At 33.7% G+C, this 18,994-nt stretch overlaps 1 protein-coding gene across 1 annotated transcript in view; it reads left to right on the forward strand.

Annotated features, from left to right (window-relative positions):
* LOC118196852 (glycerophosphocholine cholinephosphodiesterase ENPP6-like) overlaps nt 1-18,994 on the forward strand; it is a 765,277-nt gene that overhangs the window by 737,909 nt on the left and 8,374 nt on the right. The window lies entirely within an intron of this gene.

An 18,994-nucleotide genomic window follows, 5' to 3' on the forward strand; every position in this document is an offset into this window, starting at 1 on the left:
ATATCATCTAGATAAATTAAAGTTGATTTTCCTAGGACAGGCTTTAGAACAATGTCCATAGCTCTCTGGAATGTTGATGGGGCCCCACACAACCCAAAGGGCATGCGTAAAAATGCATAAGTGCCCGATTTTGTTATAAACGCAGTTTTATGTATATCTTCGGGTCTCATAGCTATTTGATAGTAGCCAGACGTTAAGTCCAAAGTAGACATATATCTTGTCGATTTGATCTGTCTAATGATCTCGTCTATAACCGGCAAAGGGTAAACTGGAAATTTGGTAATACTATTTAGTTTTCTGTAATCAATAGCAAACCTCCAAGCCCTTTTATCCGAAGGAGGAAACTCGTTCTTTTTCCTACATAGTACGACTGGACTCGCGTACTCACTATTTATGGGCGTTATTATTTTATTCTTTAACATCTCCTGAATATGTTCTTCGATGATTACGTCTTTTTGTTTGTCATACCGATAAGGTTTAGTCCTACAAGGTTTTTCGGCATTTAATTGAATCTTGTGCGTGACTATTTGGCAGTTTCCTGGTTTTTCTGAAAATAAATGAGAAAAATTACTCACCACTTGCTGTATTGCTTTCCTTTCATGGTCATTCAGATGGCTAAGGTCCACTTGCGGTGTCTCCACAGGTTCCACCACCCTCTGGTCCATCTCCAACACCACGGAACTATCTTGAAAATTTAATTTGGCCCTCGCGGCCCTTAAAAACTCCATACCTAAAATAAGAGAATTTTGCAGATTTTTCACTACAAAAATTAATACTTTGAGACTTTCCTCTTTTACCTGTAAGTTTAATGATAATTTCCCGATGCAGTGACATGTTTTTCCTTGCGCCGCTATAATTTCCGTATTTTTGGTTTTAAATAATCGTACCCTATAAAAATTCTTTTTGAAGAAATTTTCACTCATAAAATTTCCTTCTGCTCCTGTATCGATGAGGGCTTCTACTGGTACATCGCCAACCAGGATTTGTATAATTAGTAGCTGTGAGTTTTTTACGATGACCGTATTTAAATGTCTATTTAAGGGTTTTTTTAAAACTTCCGGGGGTCTGGACCCTCCCTTTCACAGGCCCCTCTACTGGTGTAAAGCTTTCCTTTCAATCTGTGCCTTCTGGGTACGCGGATGTTTATTTTCAAATTTTCTTTTTGGGCCTTGACCTTCGAGTTTCGATGAGTTAGCTTGATAGCTCTTTCCCCCATAAGAGCGATTTCCATTTCTGGTTTCCTCATTTCAAGATTTCCTTCGGGTACTTTGAGAATACGTTGCCCCTCTCGCTTTTTCCGCTATTCTGCGATTTTGAAACTTCACCGCCAATTCGAAGAGTTCCTGCAATGTGCTTGGGTTTCTAATTTCAAAGTAGTCTTGAACAGCGGGTAACAATCTTGGCAAGATTATTTCAATAATCTCCGCATCGGGTTTCTTCCCATACAGCATATCCGTTAGCTTAATTTTTCGTAGAATAAAGTCCGTCAATTCTGCTATATCCCGTTGATAGAAACTATATAGTTCGGCTTCCAGCCGTTCGCGATCTTTCACTATGGGGAAGGCCTTTACTAACGATTTTTTGAAATTTTCAAATGTATATGTCTGGCTTCCAAATTCCCCTAATAAAAATTTGCCTATGTTTTTCCACCATAGCGCGGCCTGTCCTCTTAGTGCTGATGTGGCGATGGCAACTTTTTGTCTTTCAGGAACAACCAAGAGGTGACTGTGAAAACTGGATAAAAGACAGAGTATTGTGAAGGGTTTAAGTCCCTTTTTATTCAACGTAAAAATTTACAATTGCGTGCTCTTGACGCTCACAGACTGCGCCAACTCGGCGGTCAAATAAAAATAATAACCTGAAAAGAAACTAAAGACAAGACTAACTACGAGGCTCTCTAAAAATAACTAACTCACCGCGTTTTACAATACCGCTGCTAATTCAGCAAACTGAAGCTCACTTGAACGATTAACACTACTTCCCGGCAAGCACATAGGCCGACACGCGGGGTTCTTCAATTTCTCGCTAACTACCTCCGCGCTCGTGAAGTAAGAACATCACACCCCGAACTCGTTTCCTTTCTATTTAAATCAGAATACTTCCGCTGATAATTTGAATCCTTGCGCGTTCTACTAAAATTTACATATTCTGGCATTGGCAGTTCCAGGGGAAAGTAAGGCTTGACAGGAAAGATAGTTTAAACTTAAAATAAATGTTAATTACAATAAATATAAACCCTACAAGGTTACTGTATTTTTGGTATACGCCTATCATTAATTACATTGTATCAGTTTCTTCATCATTTAATTACTTCTGTATTCTTTTTACTTCCCTCTTTGAAGCAAAGAAATATAGCAGTCACGAAAAATTCCGGATAACATATTTCAACGGAATTATTCATTTTAGCCGTTCCCGAATCCATTTGGACGATTTTTTGTTTCACGTATATAAGTTTGATCATAATAAATAAATCATTTTTTCCAAAACGGATTGTAAAATGGATTCAGAAGGGAACGTCTGTCTGTATGTATTTATCTCACATAACTCAAAAATCATTATCCGTAGAACGTTAAAATTTTGTATGTGGGGACAGCTACTACATCTATGAACTTCCCTTTTTAATTGCAATTCGCAAAACAAAGCATTTGCATTTAGTTTCTTTTGCCACTAATTTTCTGCTATTTTTTTTCATTCTTTTAATTATGAAAATAATTTTTTAGAATTTAGAATTATACTAGTGGGCTGCAGCTAAATCAAAACTTACTCTCTATATACACAGGTTAATATATATTACGTCATTATTTAAATTTAATGTAATATAACAACCTTTTCCTCATAGTAATTCAAGAATTATTGTTGCAATAATATATCCTGTCAATTATCTTATTTTGAAACATAAAAGTTGTCAACAGTAGCTACAGTGTCTCACAAAAGTGATGGGACACTTGTGCTTTACAAAAGGAAACTGTAGTAAAATAAATTAAAAAAACATGTAAAATTTTTTTGTGAGTGTGTTTCATACTTAAATTTAGTAACAATTATTGCATAACATACATTTTCTCAAAATATTAAAATATTAATTTAATAAAAATACAGTTGTTTAGAACGGAGCAAAAAAATGGCTCACATAAGTAATGGGACACCATTAGATACTACTACGTACTACAATAAAAATATTTTTTGGATTTTTTATTTTTACTTAAAAGCAATTGGGAATAATTTATAAAATCGTCTGCAGTATTTCTCTCCAGTTTGTTTTGGAATTTTTGTGTTTTTTAGCTCTGTGCAGCCATGAATGCTAAACGAAAAAAAAACACTGCCTGAAATTCGAAAATTAGTTATTAATTTGCATATTGAACGTAAAAAATCTATTAGAGAAACTGCTGAAACAGTTGAGTCATTCAACAGTTTTCAATATCATTAAACTATATAAAAAGAATCATATAATTCAGGATAATAGAAGACCTGGCCGACCATCAAAGCTAACCAATGGAATAAAGCGAATTATTGTTCGAAATATTAAAAAAAAAAAAAAAATCCAAGAATGAGTGCTTCTAAAGTTGCTGCTGATTTACAAGCATTATATGGAGTAATTGTTAAACATGAGACCATTAGAAGAGTAATTCGATCTGCTGGATATCACGGTATAGAGCAGCCAGGAAAAATTTCTTCGTAAGTGAAAAGAATAGAAAACTCAGACTGGCTTTCGCAAAATCCAACATAAATAAGAATTCTGATTACTGGAATAAAGTTATATTTGCTAATGAGAGTAAATTTAATATATTTGGTTCTGATGGTAGAATCTTGGTGTGGAGAAAACCCAGGGAAGAATTTCGCAAACAGAACTTGGTGCCAAAAGTAAAACATGGTGGAGGAGGAGTTATGGTATGGGGGTGTATGTCGTCCGCTGGAGTTGGTAATCTTGTTTTTATTGACAGTATAGTGGATCAGTACAAGTATATTGACATTTTAAATCAAAATTTGAAATCTTCAGCACGAAAACTGAACCTTCATAACGATTTTAAATTCTACCAGGAGGATGACCCCAAGCACACTGCTTTGAACGTTAGACTCTGGCTGCTGTATAACTGTCCTGAAATTATAAAAACACCACCACAATCTCCAGACTTAAATCCCATAGAGAATATTGGCAAGAATTGGAATAAAAAATTCGCAAATACACCATTTCTTCAAAACAACAATTAAAATCGGTGGTTCAAGAAGAATGGGGTAAAATCACTCCAGAAATCACAAAAAAATTAGTGGAATCCATCCCAAGAAGATTAAATCATGTTTTAAAAGTAAAAGAAAATCCAACAAAATATTAAAACTTTTTAAAAAGTAAAATTTTTGGATAAATATTTAATGGAAAATTAAGTGTCCCATCACTTATGTGAGCCATTTTTGCCTCCGTTCTAAACAATTGTATTTTTATTAAATTAATATTTTAATATTTTGAGAAAATGTATGTTATGTAATAATTGTTACTAAATTTAAGTATGAGACACACCCACAAAAAGTTTTTACATGTTTTTTTAATTTATTTTACTACAGTTTCTTTTTGTAAAGCACAAGTGTCCCATCACTTTTGTGAGACACTGTATTTATTTAAAATGCTGACTTAAGGAACAGTTTTCGACATAACAGTTACGTCACAAGAAATCGCGTGCTCTCTTCAACGTCAGAATATGACCTTATGTAATAATAATACGTTTAATGTTTGGTAATGTTATTTTTATTTCATATTTTGTAAAACTTACAAATTTTTATTAACAAACTCTACGATTTGAAAGTAGCAACACTTTTCGAAATAAAGCATTTTTATCTCCAACGCGCAAGACTGTTGCCACTCGGGAAAATGAGTAAAACAATTAGCGTTTTCAGAGTTTTTAATTAATATCTCAGCTGATCAAAGTCGTGCGAAGATGGAAACACTCGAAATGGCTTCCCACGAATTTTTCTAATCGGGAATAATATATTTAATGTTTGGCAATGATATTTTAGTTCATATTTTCTAAAACTTGGAAATTTTTTATTAACAAACTGTACGATTTGAAAGCGAGCAGTGGCAACCCTCCTCGAAATAAAGATCTCCAGCGAGCGAGACTGTTGCCACTCGAAAAAATGAGGGTGAAAATTAACGTTTTTAGCCCAAAAGGGCTATTAATTTCGTTTTGCCATTTTGCGTCGGTTCACTATAAATATCGGATACTTTTCAAATTGTTGCCACCAAATATTAGAGCTTTGCATTATATTTAAGGAAATTAAATAACGAAGAATCTGTGTGAATGTATGTATGTTTCTCGCATAGTGAAAAAACAACGTTACTTAGAGACATCAAATTTTGAAAGAGGTTAAGTCCTCCATTGGAATATGGGCATCTGGAAGCCCGAATATGGAATTTGTTTATTATTTATTTTATATTTTTTCAAACATTAAAGAATTTTTTATTAATAAACTCAATGATTTCAAAGCGAGGAATGGCAACACTGTACGGGGGTTACTTTTCTGGAAATTCATCTCTTCGCCGTTGCAGAGGAGATAACGCCACAGACAGACGAACACAGATTTTGAATTATATAGATTTTCTTCTATCGAAGTTGCTGCGCAAAATATAACCTAAAAATGCTATAAATGTGAGCATCGTGTTCATTCAAAGAACCGTAGAAAACCTAAATTAAAAGTTCTGCTAAATTAGTTGTTAGAGCAAATTTCGGACACATTCTGGGCGCTAAAGATGATTCCGATTTTCAGCTTATTTTCCTATACTCGCGAAAGTAACACACATTCACGTAACGAAAATTCTTAAAGTGCATAAATGCAGACTATCAAGAACAAATGCCTTCTCACCGCCCTTTGCGATCTGGTTCGATAATTCCCGCTTGTATTTAGATAATTTTCCATTTAAAGTGAGTGTAACCCGTTCGTTCTCTAATGGATACAGTTGAGAAAGATCGATTAAGTAGCATTAGGTTCTAGCTCTGCGATAAGCAAACTGATAGCTTAAGAGAGCTCCTTTTAGGAAAATGTCTAATGGTTGTAGTTCTGTTAATTCTTCATGCTGCAATGGTGTTTAACATAAGTGACTTCCGTAAGAATCAATTCAAGATAATTTGAACACTAAAATGTGTTTGGAAAATTCACTTGTGGCATTTTATTTTGTGGATTTTTTGTGCTTGTAAAGGTTAACTATTAAAACCGAATTCCATACTTTACTGAATCGCTTGTAGAAGTCTTATATATGTCAATATGTCAACAAGAATATATATGCATGTGATGTACCAGCTTTTGTCCGGAATAAATAGATTGGTGAAAAATCATAGATTCGAAGAATCATAGTCGTAGCTTAAATGATCAGACGATAAGTTTAAAAAACAGGATCCTTTTATTATATTTCAAGAGAAAATAGCAGTTACAAAAATTCAGATCTCCGGAGTAAATAAAAAAGAACTACTAATAACTTTTTGTATTAAGGTTTACTGCATCGTTACATTAAAGAAAAGACTCCGATATTCCTTTGCGAGTCCTTTTATAGCCTCTGGAAAGGCGGAGCTTCCAAGAAATGACGTCAGCCATTCCAGTTCGCTTTAAATATCTCCAGAACATTCTATAACTGTACGTGTAGAAAAGGCAAAAAAAACAACTTGACTACGGGGCTGTGGATTGAATTCCACGTACTTTCAAATAAGAGACCGTCGCCATTAAAAATGAAAAGAACATACAGTTAGAATTTTAAGTGTATTCTTGACTATGGAATTTTATTATTACATGCATATAAAGAATTATTTCTTAAAAAATTAAAAAACTATTACTGATCACTTTTGTAAAGATAGAAATAATAGCAAAAATATGATGATGAAGAAATAGCATAAATATAGCGGGTAAATAGTGTAAATCTAAGTGGCAATACACTCGTGTGCTTGAGAGACTTTGCAGATTATGTCTATTTTTATGAAAAGTATTTAACCATAGGCTGTAGAGACATTAGGTGATGCTGGAGACGTGGAAAATGAGCAATGTCCTCGCCGGGATTCGAACCTGGACCTCTCGAATAATGCGGAGTGTGGTAACCGTTATACCATGAATGCATGCTGGAATGATGGAGAAAATACTTTATTAATTCCGCAGAAGAAGAATACAAATATTGAGAGTCGAATACGTAATCGTATACGTGCCTGTCTCCTGAGCTGTGATTGTGAATGGGTTATAAGCACACGATGGGTTTTCGGTTCGTACTCCATGACATTCGCCGTGTTTCTTGCAAGAGTTGGGTAAATTTTATTGGGTAAAATGAGTAGCTACAAAAGTGTAGATGATGGAATGAAATGGAGAATTGTCGGTAGTTTGAAGGCAGGCTAATCACAAGCGCAGGTGTCTAGAGAGCTCAGTGTAACGCCAGTGTAGTGTGCAATTCGTGAAAACCGTTTCAGGATACTGGATCCACATCCAGAACACATGGAAAAGGTCTATCAAGATCCACAACGAGGAATGACAATCGTTATTTAGCCCAGTGTTTCTCAACCACCGATCCGCAAGAAATATTTGCCGGTCCGCGAAATATCCAGCTATCTGTCCAAAACCCAACGTGTCATTGGCCGACAACCGATATTACAACAGCACCTATATTATAATAACAATAGTTTACTTAGTTTAGAAACTAATATGATCGATGATGAAAAATATAACAAACTGGGAACTATGTACCTAATCGCCTTTCATAAATTGCCGTGCCGTACACTTAGTACACCAGTTAGTGTGCCCCCGTCTGCCTTGAGTATCGCTGATTTCTCGAACGCTGAATATCTATCGTAGTGTTTAAGGCGTCTTAGGTTAGGTTTCGCTTTTTATCTTGCTTACATTCTTTCGCACGCTTGGACAAGTGAAAATTATACATCAGCGTGAGTTTTTAGTAACCACTGAATTTAATACTGTGCTATAACTACTATTTCTTTAACTATAGGTAGATTAAAAATCAATAACCAGCATGAGTAAGAAGAAAACGAAAGGCACATTACTAAATTTCCTGCAAAGAAAGGATTCTCCAAAACCAAGTACGTTGTCCGCCCCTTCGAATACAGATAACGATGAATACAGTCCAAAATTTGCCAAAAAATGAAAAAGCTTTGTAAGGCACTATATCGTAGACTATTTGAAATATGGTTTTGTCCTTTGGCCACAATCAGGAGAAAATTGTCCAAAACCGGAATATGTTGTTTGTAGAGATGTTCTTTCCAACGAAAGAATGAAAGCTTTCAAGCTTTCGCGACATTTACAAACGAAGCGTTCACAACTAGAAAGCAAACCCCTTGACTTTTCCCAGAGAAAAAGTTTGGAGATGAAAATTCAAAAGGATGCATTTAAAAAATGTTTCTCGGTTCATAAATCGCTTTTAAAAGCATCGTATTTAGTTGCTCTACGTTGTGCCAAATCTAAGAAACTATACTCAGTTGCTGAAGAACTTATCGAAACCTTGTTTGTTATAGGTGTGTTGTGAAGTGTTGGGCCAATCTGCTGCAGGTAAAATAAAATCTCTGCCTCTGTTCAATGATACTATTGGACGGAGAATATGCGAGTTATCATACGACATAGAAAGTCAACTACTGCAAGACATTCGTAAATGAAAATGGTTTGCTGTCCAAACGGATGAGTCAATTGACGTCTCAAATATTGCCATATTATTATGTTATGTTCGTTATATTGACTATGCAATCAATGATATTAGAGGAGAATTTATGTGCTGTATCGAACTTCCATCCCAAACAACCAGATATTTACGGCAGTTAACAATTGGATTGAAAGTAACTCCATTGATTGGAAAAAATGCATCGGTTTGTGTACCGATGGCGCTGCTGCTATGATTGGAAGACATACAGGTGTTGCAAAGAGAATAACAGACGTAGCATCGGAAGAATTAGTAGTCACTCATTGCATTATTCATCGTGAACATTTAGCAGTAAAGACATTGTCCCCACAACTAAATGACATTCTAGAATCGGTAAAAATTGTAAATTTTATCAGAAGTAACGCCCTTAATTCAAGATTATTTACAACTATGCCAAGAATTGGGATCGGATCATGTACAATTATTGTTGCACGCCGAAATACGCTGGCTCTCCAGAGGAAAAGTCTTTAACCGGTTGTATGATTTGAGAAATGAGGTACAATTGTTTTTAAATCAGTAGGGATCATTATTGAGCAGACGTTTTCATAACAAAGAATGAGTAGCCTTGCTTTTCATACCTATCAGACATATTTTCACTGATTAAACGAACTAAATTTTAGTCTTCAAGGTAAAAATAATACAGTTTTCAACATCTACAGCAAGATTGGTGCTTTCAAGAAGAAATCGAAACTCTGGTACAGAAAACACTTTTGATATGTTTGTTTCTTTCTTTGATTACAATAATGATAATGACATGGATCAGAAGAGCGTTACCAGCGTCATTTTGGAGCATTTAAATGAACTGTCTATGGTTTTTGATCAGTATTATCCCCCACCAGGATGGATGTGCGTTCAGGTAATCTGTGGATAATCAATCCATTTATTGATAATTTTATAACAATCTTACTACAGTCGAGGAAACAGAACTTACTGAAATATCTTCAGATCTAGGACTTAAATGACAGTTCAATCTAGGACTTAAATGACAGTGCCGACAACTTGCGCCTTGGATCAATTCAGCAGCGTGTGTTTTATAGATGAGTCGAGATTCAGTCTGGACACTGATTCTCGGCGTACCTGTATCTGGAGAGCGCCTGGAACATGTTAAACTCACTCTTTCCTCAGGGAAAAGGATCATTATCGTAGTGGTGGTGTAATGTTTTGGCACTCCTGGCATGTGTTTGACAAAGGCTCTCTGACTACTGTGCAGTATTAGAGTGGAGATACCGACTTTTCAGAGACGCAGTTGGTCCTGGATTCCTATTAATTGACGACAACATTTGTTCACACAGTGTTCAGCTGATCGACTGTTACCTGGAAAGTGAGGATATTCGCTGTATGGAGTGGGTAGACCTTAACCCTATACAGTATGTGTAGGAGATAAATTTCATCTCCCTATCTCACCTTTGGGAGGGCAATCCCATCTCGCCAACCCCCTCCAAGAACCATCCTGGATTTGAAAACTGCTTTGCTGCAGGACTGGGAGCAATTGCCACAGGGACTCCGCAACTGCCTCCTATCTAGTAAGCCATCACGCTGCGCAACCTATCTGTCTGAGGGAGGGAACAGCGCCCCATATTAGATTCATTTTCAGTTCGATATCGCAAGGTGGATTTTGAACATGCCTTTTTACTGTTGATCATGCGAACATAAAATGGCTTTTGAATGGTACATTTCTTTCTCTGTTATAAATGTATACTCATACCAAAATTCATTTAAACCCCATTAGTTCTTCAGAAAGACGTAATGTGCAAATTCTCTTAATTATGCACAAACATAATAATAAACTTTAAGTGAAATAACGTGCTAATTTCCAGTTGTTTGCATGAAATGTTGGAACTTAAGAGAGTACATTTCTGTATAATACTCTTAGCTTAAACGCTTTGAAATTTATATAATGTTGAAAAGTTTTTACCATCATTATACATTAATGCAGAAATTAATAACAAGTCAAATCTTACCGTAGTGTTTCAGCTACATAAGTAACTAAGATTTGTAATTAAGAATGTCTGTTTATGTAATAATTTTATTAAATGTTTTTCTGAATGGAGAAGGAAATAGTTCTTTCCGAAATTATTTCTAGTGTACTTGAAATCGTGTTCTATTACGAAATTACATATTTTATTTTATTTCTGGATTTTGTGAAATTCAAGTAGAAATGTAGTAACTATCGAACTTCAAAAATCTCAGAATGTGTCAACTACTAAAGAAAGCATCATCTATTTTATTTAGAATCAAACAGATTCGAAACAAAACGTGGTGTGCGTTGTTGTGTCTTCTCCAATTATGAATGTTATCCAAATACCAGCATCATTAATGAAATAATGGATTTCCCGAGGGCAAAAGCAAGCTCCTTCTTTTTTTCCAAAAAAGGATATGGTTGGTCAATTTTTCCTTAGATGCATGCTGTCTCCGCATTCAAGCTGAAAGAAATGAGTGCTTAACATTAAATTTAGCGCAATTTGTTATTGTGATTTAACTATCGCTATTATGCAAAGGGGAGTTTTCTGCTTCAAAGTTTACATTCAAGTTTAAACTTGGTTAAAGCTTCTTTAAAAATTCTAATGGAATCCTACTTGTCATAATGAAATCCTAATGGAGTTTTCGTTCTTTTCCAAATTATGTACAGTAATTTCGGCAATTTTTCCTTCGGAAAGTCCTCGATGAAGACACTTCTCATGCGAATAGCCCTAATGTACTTTGACATAATAAATAAATCCAATCAAATCCTCAAAATTCATTCGAAAGAAAGAACAGTCCAAAACTTGCACGGACTAAATATATAAAACAAAATTCATCGTCTTTCGGTATAATGACGAATAAAATGTAAACGGTAAAATTGCCATTTCAGATGAATTAAATTTTTTTGAGTAAGTTTGTAGTCTTCAGGCGTTCTTAATCATGAAGGAAATCCCTCTTGGAGGGGGATTTCATACTTTCAGGGGCAAATCTGGTCTGCCTTTTGTTTAGCTATGAAATATTTAGTTTCAATTTATGAATTTAAGAAAACTATTTTTTATTCAAGTTTTGGTATTTATCACAATGTTCTATACATTTTTGTTGTTTAATTTATAAAAACAAGTTAAGAAAATAGAAACAAATGTATATGTAATTTTTCGAGTTGGGAAAAGGCATGGAGGTAGAAAAGGAAGGAGGGGCCAGTCGGCACTAGAAGTGAAGCACTACTTTGAAGCTTGGGTCACCAGATGGGGTGTTCTTTGTTTACATTCAGAAGCTCGCTTGACACGGTTCTGATAGTATTTCGACACACGACAGTTCCATACAAATTGAAAAAGGGACACTTTCGCATGAAAGAAACATTCATAGCGTGATGGATAATAGCAATTTGTATAGTTTAGTGACATTTATGCAAAATTCACATCTTGGTTATTTTTCGATAACTAACAACAGCGCGATTTTGATTATGAATTTGTTTTATAAAATTCTAAGCTGTTGAACTACAAAAATATAGATTTTAAGAAAAATGTTATGCTTAAAGAATGAAAAATACCTTACGGTACATTTAAAATTGTATACGTCTTTCGATACCCTTGATAGAGTATTCGCTACTTTTATTTTATTTTCCAAACGCCAAAATGTTTTAAATAAAACAAATTTTTTTCACATCCATATATTATTGTTGCATATTATTGCAAAAAGCATGTATCTGAATTTGACAAAATACATAAATTTTGATTAAATTATTTATAAATGTATTTGAAATGAAGAATTTATTCACTTATAAACAACTGTGAAAGTACTGTGAAAAAATCTAATTATTAAATGTATCTAATTTACAATGATTATAAATGTTATCTAAATATATAATAACCTTAATATTGAATTGTAAACATAAATTGAAATCCTGTTGACAAATACGTTATAAAACTATTTAAGCAAGAATTGTTCGTATTGGAAAGCAATCTGTTAAAAGGTATTGTAAAGCAAATGCTATGAGATGCGCACTTAAGAAAGTAATAAAGAGTTTTGGAATATGTACTGTTGAAATGTAGGGTAAAAAAAAAATCTGATAAGTATAATTAAAAGAATTATTCCCGTTACATTTTATAATAACTCAGTTGCAAGTTTTAAATAATATTTTTAAAAAAAAACTTACTTTATTCCCTTTCAGAAATGTTCAGAGAAAGTCAAGTACTATTTAAAGTATTTCGCTAATTCCTAATAATTCTCTAATTTAAAATGAACCGAATACAGCATTAATTATAAATTGACTTACATTTTTCGATTTAAAAGAAGCCAAAAAATCATGTCATATTTAAGAAAGTATTTTAGGAAGAAGCTCTATAAATAGAAAAGAAATAATGCATAATTTTAATATTAATAATACAATAAACTTTGATCTTAATTTTTGTACCTTAACCGAATAAAATCAAATTACCTCAACTTTTTTTTCTAATGTAATTAACGAAAACTTGTAAAAATATTTCATTCAAATTAAACCATTCTGAGAAAATTGTCCTGTAAAAAGTATAGCATTTAATTCCGTTCAGAATGAAATGTTGTTTAAAAATATGTTGTTTTCACATACTTAGGACTCTGAAGTGTTGTAGAAAAAGAAAATATATACATTTATATGTATATTTACGACATAATTACAAAATATTTACATCCGAACTCGTCAAATCCCATTGAACTCAATGGTAAATGGCCCAATGTTTTGGTCACCACGTAGGGATCGCCGGTGCTTCAGAGCAAGGTACGGGAGAAACTTGTTTAGGGGTACTCCATCTTACTTCCTACCTCCATGGGAAAAGGAGAGGGGTGGGATGATCTTCTTAGCAGTGGCGAGGTGTGCATGGAGCAAAGTTGAGAACCACTGCTGCAGAAGATTTTCATTTCTTCTAGAATTGGTAGGGCATTCTTCGCTCGTTGCATGTAATAATTTCAAAAAAAAAAAAAAAAAAAATCTAAAAAATACGTATTAATTTCAAATGCTACGAATTCGTTACTTTGTAGCCGACTACAATTATCATTTTTAAATATAATCACATTCAATGACGTAATTTTAAATTATTTAAAAATTGTTTTTTTAATAAATTAGCCAAGAGCACTTTTCGAGAAGACGCTCGGTTTTGTTAAGAATAAGAATATTAAGAACATTTCTGAAAAGAGCATAACGCTTATGCTGCATATGTTACTTTGATTAAACAATAAATAATTTTATTTTAGCTAGTTCAGCTTACTGAAAATTTTATATTGTGATAAAAGGGGAAGAAAATTACTTATTGTTCTTATCTTGGATTTTAGGCTTAACTGAATGATAAGCATAAAAAATTTATTCGTATTTCATTATCGCTAAGAAATACGATGTCTCATGGCGGAAAAGGCTTTCAAAAGACGGTAGTATTTCTTCTTTAAAATATGCTGTAGACATTAGCCCAAAGATGCGTTAGTCCAGAAGAACTTTAAGTCATGCAAAGGCATTTTGCGTCGGTCCACTACAAATGTCAGTTTCACTTTTCAGATTGTTGCCACCAAATATTATCGTCTTGCATCATATTTAATAAATTATATAATGAAGAATATGCAAAGAATGTATGCATGTATCTCGCAACGGTATCTAGAGGCATCTGTTAGTTTTATTGTCTATTTCATATTTTATAAAACTTTAACGAATTTTTCTTTAACAAACGATTTCAAAGCGAACAATGGCAACATTGTACGGAACAAAATATTTTATTTTCAGTGCAAGATTGTGTATCGGAAATTCTAAAGATATGCTGTTTCTAAATATTTTTAGTCCAGAGAGACATTAGCCCAAATGCTTTCAAAACGTGAATGCGCGTGCGTATATTACCCCCTTTGGGGCGTAACATAAAATCTGAAAGCTTTTTTTTTTGTTTCCACCTTACGTGTTTTATTCTTTTATTCATGCATGATCCATAGCTGACCTCCAAACGATATAGCAAACCCATAACTTTCGTGATGATAGTTACTCGTTTCAAAATTGATAATTAAATTTTACGAAAAACTTTAATTTCAGATATCATTAAATAAAATTGCAGTTCGTTACAAACCGAGGGTTTTCATTTTCAGTTTTCAAAATTAGATAGTTTGGCTAAAGAAGACAAAAAAAAAAAAAAAAAACATTTTTAAAACATAGGTTTATTTCTTTTCGAACAGTCTTTTTTTTTTTTTTTTTTTTTTTTTTTTTTTTTTTTTTTTTTAAAGGGAGTGAAAAAAAAAACTAGTATAAAAATTATGTGTTAAAACCTTTTTGTTTCTTTACATGAACAAAACTTTGTAGGAGTAGCTCAAAAAATCGCTTTAGAACTCCGCCCCATGCTTGCTACAACCGAGGTAAAAATCGATGAGCCTAATTACATCTCTGCATGTAGTCGACTCCTTTTAAGTCCATCTTACAAAATTAAAGATTAATGAGAAAACTGCTGTCATTGATCTCTTGCAAACAAGGTAAGCGTCATTAAATTCAGAATGTTTACCACGAAAACATCCTTAACTTCCCAGGATTATCTTATCTTAAGCCACATATTTTAGATACACAAAAATAGCTTTAATAATATCAAGCTCGGAAATAATTAATCGCGTTTCAGAAACATCTATGTGACAGGATAATATATATGCAGCTTCATCCTTCACAGCACTAAATATCAACTGACGGTACAAGATGGTAAAAAATATTTTTCCCATTATAGCATTCATTCTTCAATGTGTGCTGGCAGTCTTCATGGTGTAATTGCACTTGAATCCTCTTGCAAATATTTATCTCGGAAATCAAAATGCTTTAAGACATTTTTAGCCCAAAGGAGCAATTTGCCCAGAAGGGCTATTAATTTCGTTTTGCCATTTTGCGTCGATTTACTTTTCAAATTGTTGCCAGCAAATATTAGAGCCCTTTATTTATTTAAAGGAATTAAATAATGAAGAATCTGCATAAAAGTATGCATGTTTCTCGCGTTGTGATAAAATAACAGTATCCAGAGCCATCCAATTTTGAATACCGTACGTCCCCCCCCCCGAATATTGGCATCTAGAACACCAAATTTGGAATTTCATTTCATATTTTGTAAAACATTTAAGAGTTTTTGATTAAGAAATTCAGTGATTTCAAAGCGAACAATGGCAATACGGGTAAAAAAAAAAAAAATTATCTCCAACGCGAGAGACTGTGTCCATAATTCTAAAGATATGCTCTTTTATATATTTTGCGATATTGCTGTTGAATTGAATTTTATGGTTTAAGTGAGAAAAACATGATATTTAATAAATAAAGGTAACGCACAAAACGTTAAAAAAAAGGCCCTATGGATGTCATAAAATCTGAAAGCTTTCAGAATTAATTTTTAAAATTAACTTTAGAAAAAAGAATTTGTTTACCATTAACAAAATAGAAATTTATACCTGATCTTAAAATATATTATTTTGAGTAATAGTATATTAAATTATTTTTAATAATTAGATTCATAAAACTAGACTTAATAAATGTCAATAAATCAAATATAAAACACTGGATGAAAAATGAAGAAAAAGGTGTTGACTTGATGTATTAAATAATCAAATTCGAGACTAGAATTTAATTTGAGAGAAACAAGTGTTGTAAAAAGTGATTAAAATTTGTAAAGAATTTTCTCCTTCCTTGCATTGCATAACTGAAAGCATACATCTGGCTAATAATCGGGATACGGATTCGAACCCCTGGGAGGGCAATGCTCATTTTTCACGTTTCATGCTCCGAAATAAGCCTCAATAAATTTTTGCTAAAAATCATTAAATACATCCGAGTTTTAACGTTAATAATTAAATAACGGGATTAAAATATAAAACTATTGAAAGAAGCATACCTTTGCAATGATTCTATAGTATAAAATTAAATTATGAAGTAAAAGACTATTGTCTGTTATACTGTATGCAACGTATTCTAAAAATAAGCACTCGTTCTGTGTAGTCATTGCAGGAAGTTTGTTTTGTCTGGTTACTTTTAAAGTCAATGGATGTAAGAATATATATACTACACTGGTGAACAAGATTAAGAAAAGGAAAACTTTTTCCCAAATATCTCAAGATATAATGGATAGAAATAAATAAAATTAAGTATGGATATGTTTTATTGCATTACAATAATGAGTACAAAACAACAATGAAAATGCCATTCATTAGCGTGAGTTATGGCCAAGAGTCCAAAGTGGTCCAAACTTGAGGTTGAAAGATGGCAGTGAAAATGTGGCTAGTATAGTGTGTGGTTGCCTCTGATAGGCAGATAACATGCATAATCAGTGGCTATCCTGTTAGCAAAAGAGTTCACAAATGCCTGTGAAAGCCACACACATTCCTTCACCACAACAGTTTTTAACTCCTGAATGGATCTGGGTGAGGGTTGACAGGTTGCAATAGCTCTCCCAGGAACATTTCAAGCATGTTCGATAGGATTAAGGTCAGGAAATTTGGTTGGCCAATTCATAGGGTGAATATCCTTGCTTTTCCAGATAGTCATCAACGACATTTGCCCTACCCTGTCATCCATAAAAATTAACTCGGGCCAAACAGCACCCCTGAAAAGTTGCACATAGGACTCTAGGATCTCCTGTCTGTACTTGGCATTCACGGAACGAATGTCAAATACATGGAGTGGTGTGCAGGTATCTTGCAAGATCCCTGCTCAGACCATCACTCCTCCACCACCATATTGATCTCTTTCCATGATACTGCTGTAATGGTATCAGGTCCCAGGTTCGCTCCATATCAATAATCGTCAAGAATCAGGTTCTAGACTGGATCTGGACTCATCCATGAAGAAAACATTAGCCCATTGAAGCTGAGTCCAGTGTTGGTATTGTATGCATCATTACAAATGCTCTCTTTTGTGAGAGGGAGTGGAATAGAAATAGAGGGCTTTCTGGCATGCAGTCCTGTCTCGTGAAGCCTTTTGGCAACAGTCTTCCTTGAAACTGATGTTCCTGTGGTGCTAGCGAGGTTACGAGACGGTTATGTGGCTGTGGACATTCTCTGGTGCTTCGCTGATACCGGTTGTCATTAGTCGTTGTGGATCTCGGATGAACTTGTTCTGGTCTTCTGGACCCTGTTCTGCTATTTCTAAACTGATTCCACAAATAAGAGATGACACTTGATGTTACGTCCAGTTCTCTTGCAATGAGCTTGGGACTGCCGTGCCTCAAGCCTATCCATGATTTTTTATCTCATAACTTTGAGCAGTGATATGCACTCATTTCACCTAATAAACCACACAGAACAAAATAATTCAAGAAAGACAATAAAAATCACTACTGTATTGCAGAGTGGAATGAACTGAGTAGCTGGATGCAGACTTCTATACCCCCTGCTGGCATAGCGACGCCCATAGGAATATGTAAAGTCATCTCAGCAACACCAGTGCCACAATAAAATTGCATGACGACCAACTGTAGGTTTTGTGTGGTATTTTAGAAGAAATGCGGGAAAATGTTTTTCAGCTCTTGATTTTGTCCACTAGTATGTACGTAAATCACATATACATATGAGAATGAGCCTTTTCTCAAGGAAAAATTCTGTACAAGCTTCTTCGAGAAATAGTAATAAAAATAGATAAAAAAATCAGAAAGCTTTCAGATTTTATATTACGCCCAATAGGAGTTTATTTAATGTTTTGTGTGTTACCTTTATTTATTAAATATCATATTCTCCGCACTTAAACCATGAAATTCAATTCAACAGAAATATCACAAAATAATTTAAAAAGAACCTATCTTTAAAATTTCCAATACGCAGTACATGTGCTGGAGATAATTTCTTTTTATCTTCCCCATACAGTGTTGCCATTGCTCACTTTGAAATCGAGTTTGTTAATCAAAAATTCATTAAAGTTTTACAAAATATGAAACAGACTTTTAAAAAAATTTGGTTTCTAAATGCCCATATTCTAGTGGAAGACTATGTTATTCAAAATTTGATGTCTCCAGGTGCCGTTGTTTTTTTACAATGCGAGAAACATACATACATTCATGCAGATTCTTCATTATTTAATTTCTTTAAATATTAATACACAGCTCTAATATGTGGTGGCAACAATTTGAAAAGTGAAACACCATTTGTAGTGAACCAATGCAAAATGCCAAAACAAAATTAATAGCTAAAAATAATTAAAAAGCATCATAACTATTTCATAATCAATCAAAATTTGGAAATTAAATTTGATAAAAAAACTTTTTTCAGATATGGCATATCATTTTCAAAAATAAAATGAGAGAACCAAATATATAAACTAACTTTGACAATACTATCAAATGTTTCATGGAGCACTGTCTGTTGTAGACCTGGAAAAAGATTATTCTTCCAATTCGGAAGTTTCTCTTTATC

Source organism: Stegodyphus dumicola, chromosome 12 (assembly GCF_044657685.1).
Source record: "Stegodyphus dumicola isolate Sdum_Otavi_A_Nest chromosome 12, ASM4465768v1".
In the NCBI taxonomy this organism is placed as follows: domain Eukaryota; kingdom Metazoa; phylum Arthropoda; class Arachnida; order Araneae; family Eresidae; genus Stegodyphus; species Stegodyphus dumicola.